We start from the raw sequence: 13,573 nt of genomic DNA, 5'->3' as shown, positions 1-13,573 counted from the left end.
TAGCATCAGTGAAATGGAAATAATAACCAGCACCTCACTCACCGATATGCCTATGCGAATGTAAGCAAAGAACCTGGTTCATGTTAAGAATTTGATGGATGTGAAGTTTGTTGCTAGAAAAGAAAAAATAAATGTGGTAACTATCAGCATTACAATATAAGCAATTAACTGTCTTCCAGTCTTCTCCTAGGGACTTTGAGAAGAATAAAATATAGAGCATCTTTCTTAACATTAAATCATGTTAATATATCAGAATATGAAATATAGAGATATCAGTTTTATAAATAAGTTAATGAGCAGGTTTTCAATGAAAGTGTAATCTAGCGAGAAAATGGTTTGGCCATTCCTCCTTGACCTGAACCTGTTGATTTATTAATATATGAGCAGGCCCTTCTCACATGGAGTCTACTGAAATAATGGCCCCTTGCACAGTGGAGACTATGATTGTTCACTTGCATTTTGGCTAACAAGCCAAATAAATGAAAATATAGTAATTATGTGTAAACTACAACCTCATGTATATCTGGGTGACTATTTTATCTATCAGATTTGTAGCACAATTTTAAATTGAATTTCAAAATTGAAGATGTATACTTTACTTGTAAAGTTGTGGTCATTAGTGCTGAACTCTGCTTTCTGAATTTTTTTCACTTTTGCTATACAGACTTTAGGGTTTGTTTTTTTGTTTTGTTTTTTTTTTTTCAATTTACAATATAGGGGATCTGAACAAGACATACCCCAAAGCAATTTCTTTTTAAACTCTTATTACCCTATAAATTCCTCAAATATCAAACTCCATGTTACATTTTTTTTTTTTTTTAGCAATTAATGAAAACAGTTTTGGAGAAGAAGAAATTGAGAGGAGATTTGTCTCTAATACAAAAACTTGTTTATTCCAACTGCAAACAGTCTTTTCATAATTTTGTGAGCCACAAAATAAGAAACAGTTTCTACTCTGTGTGTCATTTGCAAATAGGAGACAATCAAGATTCAAAAGAAGCCCATAAGAACAGCAGGAGACTCTAGAAGGCACAAGATGTGGGATAGAATCCTACAAGGAAATGATGTACGGTGCAGCTGAAGGGAAGGAAACAGAGAGGTAAATTTGTTTTCAAATATTTAATGCCTCCGTATTCTGGGTCTAGGTATTTCCTGATCTTTGCACACTCAGCCTATCAGAAACTGTGGTAGCTCTTCATCTCTCCCAGCCCAGCCTTTTCTCACCTGCTTTCACACATTCTGTGCTTTTCATGCTTACCACACTCAGATTACCACGTATGCCATCCACCACCACACAGGGCAGTGTAGGAAAAGCAATCTAATTAACAATTGCCATTAACCATTCAAGAGACGCTACTTCTCTGCAGTCAATAAACAGCCTGATTCCAGTTTCTTTCTGTGCAATAGGCTTCATTATCTCTAAGGTTGTATCTGAAATAAAAAAAAAAAATGCCTGGAATAGGATATTCCACTTAACCATTTGGCAGATCCTTTTAATATAAAAATGAAAGGAAAATATACACATTTAAGAAACCACTGTACTAATAGGAATGTTTGGAGAGTCTCAGCTGTCATACAAATGGGATAACCATCTTGAAACTGATAACAGGAATGGATTCAATCTATTGGCAAAGACTTATTAGGAGTCTATCATTCAAGCTATTGTATCAGCTCCTATGGAGTCTATGATAGTCTTCTTGCTCCTCAAAGAGTTTACAATCTAATTGGAGAAAAAAAATAAAATTGAGATAATATACTTTGTAGTTTTTACAAGGACAATGTAACAAAACATGTTTACTTGCCAATAGTTGGTTCAAAGTGATAAGAATTTAGAAGACGCAAAAGCCAGTATGCAACATGATGGCCTAGGAAGGCTTCCCTGCAGAAAGGGGACCTGCTGTGAACCTGTCAAGGCATGAATGATAGACTCTGGACTGGCTGAGAGAAAGAGACCAGGCTCCCAAGGGAAACAAGAGTAAGGAGAACACCAGAGAAATAGTATATCAAAGGAGGCTATTTGCAAAAGGCATCTTCAGAAGCCTTGGCTGTCTGGAGTTGAAGTTTCACAAAAAGGAGCAGGAGATGGTGATAAGAGAGTGTCTGTCTTTGACACAACTTTAAGAGACCTGAGCCCACTATATTCCTCTAATTATATTCTCTCGGTCAAAAAAAATTTTTTTTTTTTTTGTTAAGCCCCTGTTATATGCAACGCACTGTTGGGGGTGGGGAAGGCAGAAGGACAAAAAGAAAAGATCTAATTTGAGCTCAGGAGCCAGACATAAAAGCAGGAAGTGTTAACAATGCAAAAGATACCAAACAAAACAAAAACCCAAAAAAAAGTACGGGGAGGGGGGTGAGTTGGCAAATAATTAATCCATCTGTAGAGGAAACCAATTATTTTGTCTGCTAAATACGATTCCCTTCTTCTAAGAATAAAAGAGGTTTCCTCTACTTCTGGGTGTTGTTCCTTCCAGCCCCCGACCTCGAATCCTGTAATACCCACGGGAACTGCACTTTCTTTCATGGTCCCACTCCCCTGACCATAATTGATTGGTAAGGAATGAGTCCTAGCAGCATGTAAGTCCTCCGGTGCCAGTTTCTTCCTGTAACCAACTACATCCTTGCTTGACTCTTTGTTTGATTTTTCAATCTTTTTTATCAATAATATGAGTACCCAGCTAGTGAATTTCCCCTTTGATGAAGCCAATTCAAATCGGATGACTGTTACTTGCAACTCAAAGAGTCTTATTAAACTTCTAAGTGATTAAATTCTGACTTGCATTATAATTGTTTGCATTCTTTCCTCCAAACTTCTAGGTTGTAGAGCAAACACTGTCTCATTCATCTTTGTGTCACAGTAAGTGGCTAGGTCTATTAATTTGTACTAAGCAGGTAGTATCAAGTGAGTAATACTAGTTACAGTAAAAATAAACACCCAGCTCTTAGTTTCTTGACACCTTACAAGTTTATTTCTCACCCACATCGATGGGTGTTCTTAAAGGGGAAGTGGCTGTCATCTAGGTGGTGCTTCAGGGACCCAGGCAACTTTCATTTTGTGGCGCCACCTCTCATGGCCATGGCTCCTGTGCTGGATCCTGCACAGGCAGGAGCAGATAGCATGAAGAGGCCTCCTACTTCTTAGCTACCTGGGCCCAGAAGTGACCTGCACCTCTTCTGCTCTCATTGTGTTGGTAAGAAGCAGCCACACAGATACAAGGGCTGAGAAATACCATCCTAGCTGAGCAACAGTTCCTAGCAACAGCTCTACTCTATGAAAAGGAGGTAGTAATCTTTGGTGGAAAATTAGCTACAAGAGAGAAAGAGAAAGAAAGATGCATGGGGTGGGGGAAGGAGGAAAAAGAACAGAAACGAAGAAGGGAAGAAAGAAAAAAGAAACTTTAGAGCAAGGCAAAGCGAAAATACACTATGGGGGTTAGAGATGGGGAAAGATTGCTTCAAGGAGCAGGATTCGAGCCTTTTGTTTGCATTTTCTTAATTATATAAAGCCCACTAAAAACATCATAGATTATGAAAAAACAAGTAGAGGAACTCTGCTGACTATCTTAGTGAAATGGCAACACTTCTAACATATTTTTTTTTAAATTCCGCTAAATTATTACCCTTGGGATCTAAGCAGCATAAGTCAAAGGTCATAGCTCCAACAGCTTTCCTTGTCAAAATTATCTTCACAGGAAGCAGTCAATCATGTAAAAGCACAAAGCAATCTGCCAAAGGACTTTCCTTAATGGTTGAAATTCCAAGGATGCAGAAGTCTTAAAATGGTTGTTTCTTCTAGTCAATTGAATCCCAAGTCCCTTCTGTGAGGACAATGTACAACCCTTGGAACAAACAGAAACATTTCAAAGCCTCTCTGGAGACCTTCCAAGTGTTTTAAAATTAATTTTTCTCCTGAAAACATTCAAAGCCCAAACCCCCATATACCTTCAATTATATTCTCTTGGTCATACATGACAGTTGGATTCTGGTCATGAAGTGTTGTTCTGGGGCAGATCCCAGTTCTTCAGGAAAAGGAAGAGAATCAGGGAGATAGGGGTTTTCAACAAGTCTAGACCCCAATTATGGAGGGCCTCAAGAACTGCACAGTGTCATAGCAAGTTCTCGGGCACTAAAGGGAACTTCTAAAACACAAAGACCATATTTCATTCACCCTTGTATTTCTAGTGCCTAGCACAGTATCTGACACCAAGCAAGCATTCGATAAATATTTGATGAATAAACAAATGAATGGAGCTGGAATTTAGTGATTATGTCTTGGATGCGAAGTGAGTATTTGGCCTCAGCAACAAAGAACACAAAATAATCTAGAACTGGGGCACAAGATTGGAACAAGACAAAGAAGACATACTAGATGCTGAATTTCTTTAAATACTTTTAGTTGGAAACCAGTCTAGTCACAGAGTCAAGAGCAAAGATGAGTCACCAAGAACTCAAAAGAATTTAGCTATTTAGGTGGCATGTTGAGTCAGGAAGCCAAGAAAGTTATTATTTATAAATTATTATATAATCTGATTGGAAAAGGTCAATAATAGTAAAAGATCTGGGTTTGTCCTTCATAAGCTTATCTGTTACTGCAAGAAGCAAAACCAGCCTTGAGCAAAACTGTAAAATAAACCTCACCTTCTTATCTCCCCTTTTGTCATTATCTTATAGTCAGCAAATGCCCCTCCTCAGGTCCAATGGCTTTAACTTTTAATCACCCCTTACTACCCACGTCATCCAGGGACAATACCACTTGCTCTTGCTTCAGATGTTCTCATCATAAGTGTACCCATCTCATGTCTCAATCATCAGGCTTTGCTCCAGCTGGTTGCCTAACTCACTCATCTGCTCATGAATTCAGAAAGGGCATTAGTGATAAATTCAGGTAAAATATAGTCTTGTTTATTAGTGTCTTCTGGAGACAAGGTCTTTGCCCAATGGAGTATCTCTAATCATGAACATTTCCAAGTGAAGTAAGGCCACTGGGGAGGAGATCAGGGGCTGGCTGAACTTTTACTGCCCTTTAAATCACACCAAGGGAGGCAGCTACTCTTTCTGTCAGATCCGGCATCCTGGCTAGCAAACCCTTTTAAAACAGCAACTGTCCTGGTTAAATTAACACTGAAAGACCTCTCATGGCAAAACCTCAGCCTGGGGCCAGTCAGAAAGATAACGGTTTCATTAGCTGGTATCTTTTCAAAAGGATGCCTGAGTCATTTCCCTTTAGACACTCTGACTCCTCTATTTCTGGTTATCTCAAAACACTTCTTATAAATTAATAGTTGAAAGCACACATCAGTGGTCTGTGGTGTCCCTTACATATGCCTTTGAAAAAACATCAACAGATAGCTAAAGAACAAAAATTAAACTTTTCCTCCAAGACTGTAACTGTACCCAAACCACACCTGCCCCAGCAGTTACTCACGGCCTAAGGAGGGACATCCTGCTACAACCCGATGAAGAGTTTCAGTGTGTTTGTGTTAAAAAAAACCCTGCAAAATATCAGGCTGCCAAGTTAATAAAAGGGAAGTGTTGGCAACCATTGTGTAGGCTTATGAATTTTACCCATTTTTCTTTTCCTAGTGTCACTACTGCTGCCTTATATTTTTTTCAGAAATAATAGAATATAAGTGAATTCATATAAATATATATGCATATATATACATATACATATATACACACATTCATACATATGTAAAGTCACTATTCCTAGAAATATTCCCAAAGGAAGCTGCCTTTTAAAATGTTTTTCCTTCAAAATAACAGAGTAGGTTATAGTCTTTGTTGTGCATTATAATCGTCTCACATATTCAGCAGACAGCTCTCTAGAAACTCAACCAAATACATTTTCCCTCTTGAACTGAACAGCAACAATAACAAAAAAGACTCTAGCACTGAAGAGGAATGTACTTAGATTAGGTTTATAGACTTTATAGCAGACGATAAATAAGGTCACCCTGGAGCCATAAAGGCCAGAACTAATTGACATATTCAAGGATTCATGAAACCAACAGAACGTCTTTAGCCAACGGAGGACATCAAATTAAACATACAATGGACTGTATGTAGGAAGCAGACCCAGGGAAGCCAGTCAAATGATAGGAAATGGCAGAGGAAAAGTCAAAAGAGAAATCAAGCAAACAGCCACAGCCTTTTATAAGCTCAGACACCTGAGGATACCATTCTGTGACCCTACAGTTTACAAATAATAAAGTGATGGTGCTGAGTCTTAATGAAAAGGTTAGGTCATATCTGATAGACTGTTTAATAAGACAGGAAGATGAGCAATACATCCTAGATAATTATCCATTAACAATGGTTTTCAGAAAGGTTTGATACATAAAATGTATTTTTAAGAATCTAAACATTGCAAGTACTTTATTCCTGAATGTCAACCAATAGATGAAGTGTGAGTATGTTAGTTAACCATGCTCAAGAACTGAGAACAATAGAGGGAGAAACTGTCAAATGTCTACTCTATTATTTTTTACTCCAGTTTTGTTACTTTCAAGTACTTGGGAGTATTTTTAATTTTAAAGGACTTGTTTTAATAACTAATAATTAGATATGCATGTTCTCAAATTAACATATTGAGAGTTGAAGAATAATCCTTCTGAAAAGCTTCTATATATCTATTTCAGTCATTTATCCAAGTATGCCAGGGACATTTCTTCACTTCTTGGTCAGGAGATACAGTGGTGAAAAGGTTTTTTGTCTATCCAAATGGCATCCCAGCCTCAGTATGATTTTGCTTTTACTTTTGCTTAGAGTCTAAAAATTCTTTGCTTGTCACTCAAATTCTTGTAAATTCTAAATCAACTAAGTTTATATGAAGTGGCAATTGTGCTAAGCAGTTCTAGCCTCAAGAAATATTCAGATCAATACAAACCCATCCATGATCACCTGGACTCAGAATCTAGCCATGAAGAACCAAGTAGACAGTCACTGAAATAAAATAAATGCCATGTTAGAGCTGTAAACACAAGACTTATTATGAGAGCAATGACAAAAGGAGTAAGCATCATTTAGTGTGTGTGTGTATGTATGCTCACACATATATACATATAGATCCATTAACAATATATGTGTATATATGTATATATATGTATTGTGTGTGCATATATATATGTAGTGTGTATTTGTGTGTGCATATATGTATTTCTGGCTGGAAATTAAATACATGGATAGATAGATAGTTAGGTCCAGAGACAGATATGTTTTGACTCCAGTAACAGATAATGCTGATGCTCTACTTCATGAAAATAAAAACATAGCATAGTAATTTGGGATTACAGCATCCACCATTAGACAAATCTAACCTGGAAACATAGTTCTGCCACCTATTAGCTGTGCAATCTTGAAGAAGTTACTTGACCTCTCTCAGCTTCTGTTTTCAACTATTAAGTACAGGTAATAATAGTATCTAATTTAGAGAGTTATTAAATCCTTTCATAGAGGAAAATCAAAAATCATTGATTATTTTCCTTCTGATTGATTAGTAGTATATAAATGCATTTTAAAGTAGTCTATGCTCTCCACACATTCAGAGGATTCTGGTTTTCATTTTAAAATTAGGTATAAAATGTTGTGTTCAAGAGTGCAAACAAGGAAGGGGGTTGGGCACTTCAAGCACACAGGTATACACACCCAAAAGAATAGCAACCAACAGCAAGGCAGAGGCAAGAGCTCCAGCTTTTTTGGAAGCTCTCCTGAAGTCCCAGATATTTTTAGATTATTTTTTAGATGGAAAACAGACATACACACTAAATGGCATAGAACAAACACCCAGAAATATTTTGCTTCGATTTTTCATGGGTTATTTTTACAGATCTGTCTTGCTGTGTGAATTTCATTGTGAATGAAATGAATCCGTGAGCATGCTTCCATGGAAACCTGTTTCTTTGTGATTGGCTGAGCGGTATCCAGGCAATTCAACAATACCTCAGAAAGTACAAGTACTGTTAATATTTAACAGACACAGTAAAACCTACCAACCCCAACTCCATGGCATTTGTTATGCAACTCACCATTAATAAAGAAATGCAGGTCCATCGTAACATTTTCTCACCCTCAAAATATCCTTGCAAGGTTTTTGTTTTTCCCTTGTTGAAACCTGACATACAGAGAAACAGGAGTGGGGAGTGGAGGAGGGAAGGACAGGACACGAAGGAAAAGGCATAAAACCTTGAAGATGTGATCAGATAAAGCCTTATCATCCTTGTAATTGATATTGCCACCATTTCATTTGTTTTGTTTCTAAATAGAACTCATTTAAAATGAGAAAAGTAATTTGCCCAAAAGGAATGTTTCTGCCATTTTACATTTAATCATGATTAAGAAAGAGAGAATCATGTCACCTAAGACAATTTATATAATCATAAGCATACTAGTGTCTCTAACCAAGCAAGATGAGGCAAATGATACATATTAAAAGGCCCAAAGGGGGCAATGTGTATTTACCAATGTCTGTGGTAAATGGAGGGTTTTTTTCATTTTTTTTAAGCGTATATGATTTGAAACTCCCAGTGTGGCTTGAAATAAGAAAAGCAACGATACAAAGAAAAGTCCCAAGGTGCAACAGAATTAAATTTCCAAGTAATCATTTTTTTCTGCAACCCCTACACTGTCTAGATACTGTAGAACTCCCCCTGTGTATTTAACACTTTACTTACATTCTCTCGTGAGCAAATCAACCACTTAATAAGAGACAACGGTACTGGAAAGCAGCCAGAGTTTTTAACATTTGCCTATATTAACATTCCACTTAGGATATTCTTATTTGAATATCTTACTGGAGATTATTTGAGTTACTCAACTCCTGATACAGGATACAATTTGAAAGCACGGAGTTGATAAGAAGAAAATTACTATATTTTAAGCTTATATATTAATGACTCTATAGAGACGTCTTGATTTTGTGTTTAAATCTAATGAAAATCAGATTATGACATGCTACTAGGCAAAAATCTCTGGACTATTTCTAAAGCTGATATTTACTGAGAGCCCAGAAGATAGTTGTGCATGTACCGTAAATCATTAAATTGATATGAAGTTGAGTGATAAACTGGCTTTAAAAATATATAACAGTAGTATCTGAGTTGTGATGAACTAATTTAAATTTATAAAAGACTGCAAAATTATATATCAAAATATTAACCATAATTATCTCTAGGGTCTTATAAGTGGATTTTTGTGCTTTTCTCTTTTAATGTACACTTTATTCTCTCCACATTTTTCAAGGTATGTGTTATTTAAAAAGGAAAATATGTGTTTTAAAGATACTCTCAATGATCTTTTCATCTTTCTTTGTAAGGACAATTAAACCTTAAATGTATAAAGAGCCTCACACATTTTAAAGTATTTCACATCCATTGTCTCATTCCAGGCACACAATATCCTTGGAGGAAGGTATTACGGAGAGTGGACTCACAGACAAGGAAAATGAAAGCCAGTGGTCAACCAACTTGCTAAGATGGTAGGGGACATTAAGAGTCAGAGTTGGGGAACAAATTTGAGTCTTGGGGTCCCTATTTCCAACACTTAGATTATATACGAGTTATATTACACTACCGGTTTTCACATCTTTTTAAACTAAATCCATTCTTGTGTCTTAATTTTTCTATCTGTTCCTGCATTTAATGCATTTTAAGAAGCAAGCAGATGCTGGGCCAGGCGCCTTGGCTCAGGCCTGTAATCCCAGCACTTTGGGAGGCCAAGGTGGGCAGATCACTTGAGGTAAGAAGTTGGAGACCAACTGGCCAACATGGTGAAACCCTGTCTCTACTAAAAATATAAAAATTAGCTGGTTGTGGTGGTGGGCACCTGTAATCCCAGCTACTCGGGAGGCTGAGGCAGGAGAATCGCTTGAGCCCAGGAGGTGGAGATTGCAGTAAGCCAAGGTCACACCACTGCACTCCAGCCTGGGCAACAGAGCAAGACTCTGTCCAAAAAAAAAATAGAATAAAGCAAGATGCTCAATAAACATTTGTTAATTAATTTACAACAATCTTTCCCTCTTTGTGTTTTATTCTTAACTCATTTATCTATGCAGCTAAACATACTTGCTTAAGAATTGAAGAATAACACTTCAGTCAAATTTTCCTTTATGCTATTTTCTAAAGTTTGAAATTCTGGGGATTTAAAATACGTATACTTTCTTAACTACTCATGCAGTGTTGGAGAAAAGGGTATAAGAGAAGACAAACCTGAATATGCATCTAAGCAGTTTATACAGAGCAATGCCTAGAAAGGAGCAAGGGGTACCGCATCAGTGCCCAGTCTCCAAGACTAGTGCATAGCAGAGAGAGGGAGAGGGGAAGGCAGGTGTATACTTTCCACTTCAGCCCCCTGCCCAGTCTAGTCCAGAGTGCGATCAGCAGTCAGGATAAATGGAGTTCCAACGGACAGCCCCAGGGTGCATGGTAGAGAAGGGAAAAAATGAAAAGAGGAATACCCCAGGATGCCAGGATGAAAGGGAAGTTACGTAGCCTCTTTCCTAGGTGGCTAACTTGTTGTTTGCATCAGCAGTCACTGCTAACATACTGGAGGAAATTAGAAAAAGGTGCCCCTTCTTCCTGTGGACATAGTCTGGAAACAAAGCGTGCAGCTTAGTGAGTAGAGGGGGGGTTAGGTTACAGCCCTGGCCTGTCCCCTGGCCAGGAAGCCTCATGCAGTAAGCAACCTGCACAACCGTGTGCGGCAGCCCTGCTCAAGAACTGGAAACATAATCAAGTTGGGTCTGCCTCTAACTGGAGAGTATTTTCGACTCCTCACCAAAAAAGTACCCTTTGGTTGATAAATACACGTGCACACACATCTGATGTATTGCAGAGAAAAAGAGGTGATTTTTAGAGTCCAGAGGTAAATGAGTTATTTCTCTAGTTAAAAGGAAAAATGGATACTCTCCTCATGGATTATTGTAATGATTGAATAAGATTATATATGTCACGCACAATACCTAGCACTAATCAATCCATAAAATGTTGATTCACTGCCATTTTCCCTTGCTAATACTGAAACTATTTAGATAAAGCTGCTGTTGCTGGGGTAATTTTTTAAATCTAACTCTTTCTTGCCGCAAATCCCAAAACCTTCCTGTTTCCCACAGAGGAACAAACTCTATCCCCTCCCCTACCACTATCCTTACACCATATGCATTTTACAGTAGCAGGCCGTCTGCCCTAGACGCTGAATCCATGTGGAAGAACTGCAAGTTAGTTTTGTGTGAAATGTTAGAGCAAAACTCAAAGCCAGCTCTGACTTTACATTTTATAAGGAAACTAAAATTTGGCCCATGTTTGCAAAAAATGTTGCCAGCATTTGCTATGGGCCTGCAAGCAAAAGATTCCAGATTTGTTGAAAGCCAGACAGAAGTCAGGCATATCTTCCAAATGTCATTTTGAACACTGACCCTGAAAAAAATGAGCAGAAGTTGACGCACAAGACTGTGCAGGAAAAATGTGCTGAGTCATAACTTCCAATGAACATGGGTTACAGCCCTTCCTGCGGTTCTGTCTTAAATGAACTCCATAGGCAGATGAGCTGTTTCTGAATGTTTATTATGGCCTCTGGTGAGCCAATAAGTTTTCTCTTTTCCTATTGCTTTTTAGTTAAAAAATTATAAATGCTTAGAGAATCCACCTGCCATCCTTTGGCTAAGTTAAAAGGCAGTGTAAGAAGACAGCCATGCTCTGTTAGTGGTCCCAAACTTGGCATTGATTACTAGGCTGGCATGTGATGACACTGTTTTCAAAATAGCCTTTATCCAATTGCTAAGGCAGCTGCAGCCCTCTCAGAACCTCTGAAACCTGGGATCTCACAAGTAAACAATGATCACCATGGTGTTTATATTTTATTAAATGTCATATAGCCAGATTTTTCTAACCTGGTATAGCTTTAGCCAGAGACAATTTCTAGAGGATGAAACTCAAGGCAATTATCTAACATGCGGTATAAATGAAAATTTGTATGAATCAGAGAAACTCTATTATCAAGACAAGCTTGAGAATAATGGAGGACATTATACAGAACACAGATCAAATGCTAGAATTAAGCAACTGAAGTCAGAATGAAAATGTACACAAAAACAACACAAAATGCAGGCATCCTAAAGCTTGGGGAATAAAAAATAGGTTCTTTTCAGGTTGAGAATAAGGTGGGGGACGAGATAACAGAAAACAAGTTAAGACCTTATGTTCCCTTTGGAGTCTTCTGAGTTCTAACAACTTCCCAGCTGAGTATGGCAGGTGAGACGAGATCCGGTGAGATGTGGAAGAGAGAGAAAAATAAGGCCCTGGATTTGCCCTTTGACTCTCACCCCATGGTATGTCCCCTGAATCTGACCAACATTTTCGTAATCATGAAGATTAGGACACACGTGCCTCTTAACAAAAAACTCCAAATCCTGGAATCTCACCTTTCCCCCATTCCCATAAGTAAATCAGTAGCCTCTATTGTGATGGGGGAAAAAAAAACTCTCAAAAATAAACATATGAATAATCTTAAGGACATTTCGCCTCCTCAGAATTTTTGAAGCATTTTATTGACTCTCAGGATTTCTGATCCTTTATCATGGTCGTTCATATGTGTCTTATCTCCCTTACCATATACCCTGAGCACTAAGTGCACAACAATTTACTGCTTGGTAGTTCACAGATCTAGTAGAGTACCTTGAGTAAAAGAAATGCGTCAACATTGATTCATCTGTTCACAATATATCCACATACTTTCCTAAGTCCAAAAGTGATACATAGTTAAGAACAAAAAGAGCCATTTGAACTGCAGAAGAGAATAGTTTCAGCATCATTCCGTTTCCCCCTGAATGTATCTCCAGATTCATTTTTTCCACAAGAGTAAGAACAAGGAGCTTTGCTAGAATGCAAGGTACTTTTGCCAGGGTACCAGAGTAAAGACAACATGGTCTCTGCCCACCAGAATTTATGTAGGGACACAAGAAATTGAGAAAATCATTGCAACAATGTAGTAATGGGTAGTTTTGTGTACCAGGGTGCAATCATGGCTCACTGCAGCCTTGAACTCCTGGGCTCAAGCAATCCTCCCACCTCAGCCTCCTGAGTAGCTGGGACCAGGGGCACAAACCACCATGTCCAGCTAATTTTATTTATTTTTTTTTTTTTGTAGACACAAGGTCTCACTATGTTGTCCAGGCTGCTCTAGAACTCTTGGGCTCAAGAGATCCACCTGCCTCAGCCTCACGAAGTGCTGGGATAAGAGGCGTGAGCCACTGTGCCCTGCCTAGTTTTGCTTTTAAAATGACTTAGAAAGAGGGCGATGGCGGGACTCGAGAAGAGGACTTATCAATCAGCCTCCTCCTGGGAATCCAGAGAACTTTGGGCTCCCAGGGGAGATGTTATCAGAGATGAGGCTGGAGGTACACATAGTCTTCATGACACATGGTCTTGATGACTTCATGTCAATCAAGTTCAATACTGACTGCCATGCACATGGCAGTTGCTTCATATTTGCTTCACAAAGCAAAGGTAGGCTGGGACAGACAGCTTTTAAGCTATAAGCTCTTTAACTAGGTAGACTGTGGAAGCATTAATATGGATGA

Source organism: Pan troglodytes, chromosome 2 (genome assembly GCF_028858775.2).
Source record: "Pan troglodytes isolate AG18354 chromosome 2, NHGRI_mPanTro3-v2.0_pri, whole genome shotgun sequence".
Classification (NCBI taxonomy): Eukaryota; Metazoa; Chordata; class Mammalia; order Primates; family Hominidae; genus Pan; species Pan troglodytes.
The sequence above is the reverse complement of the archived record's forward strand: the minus strand, read 5'-3'. Positions refer to the sequence as shown.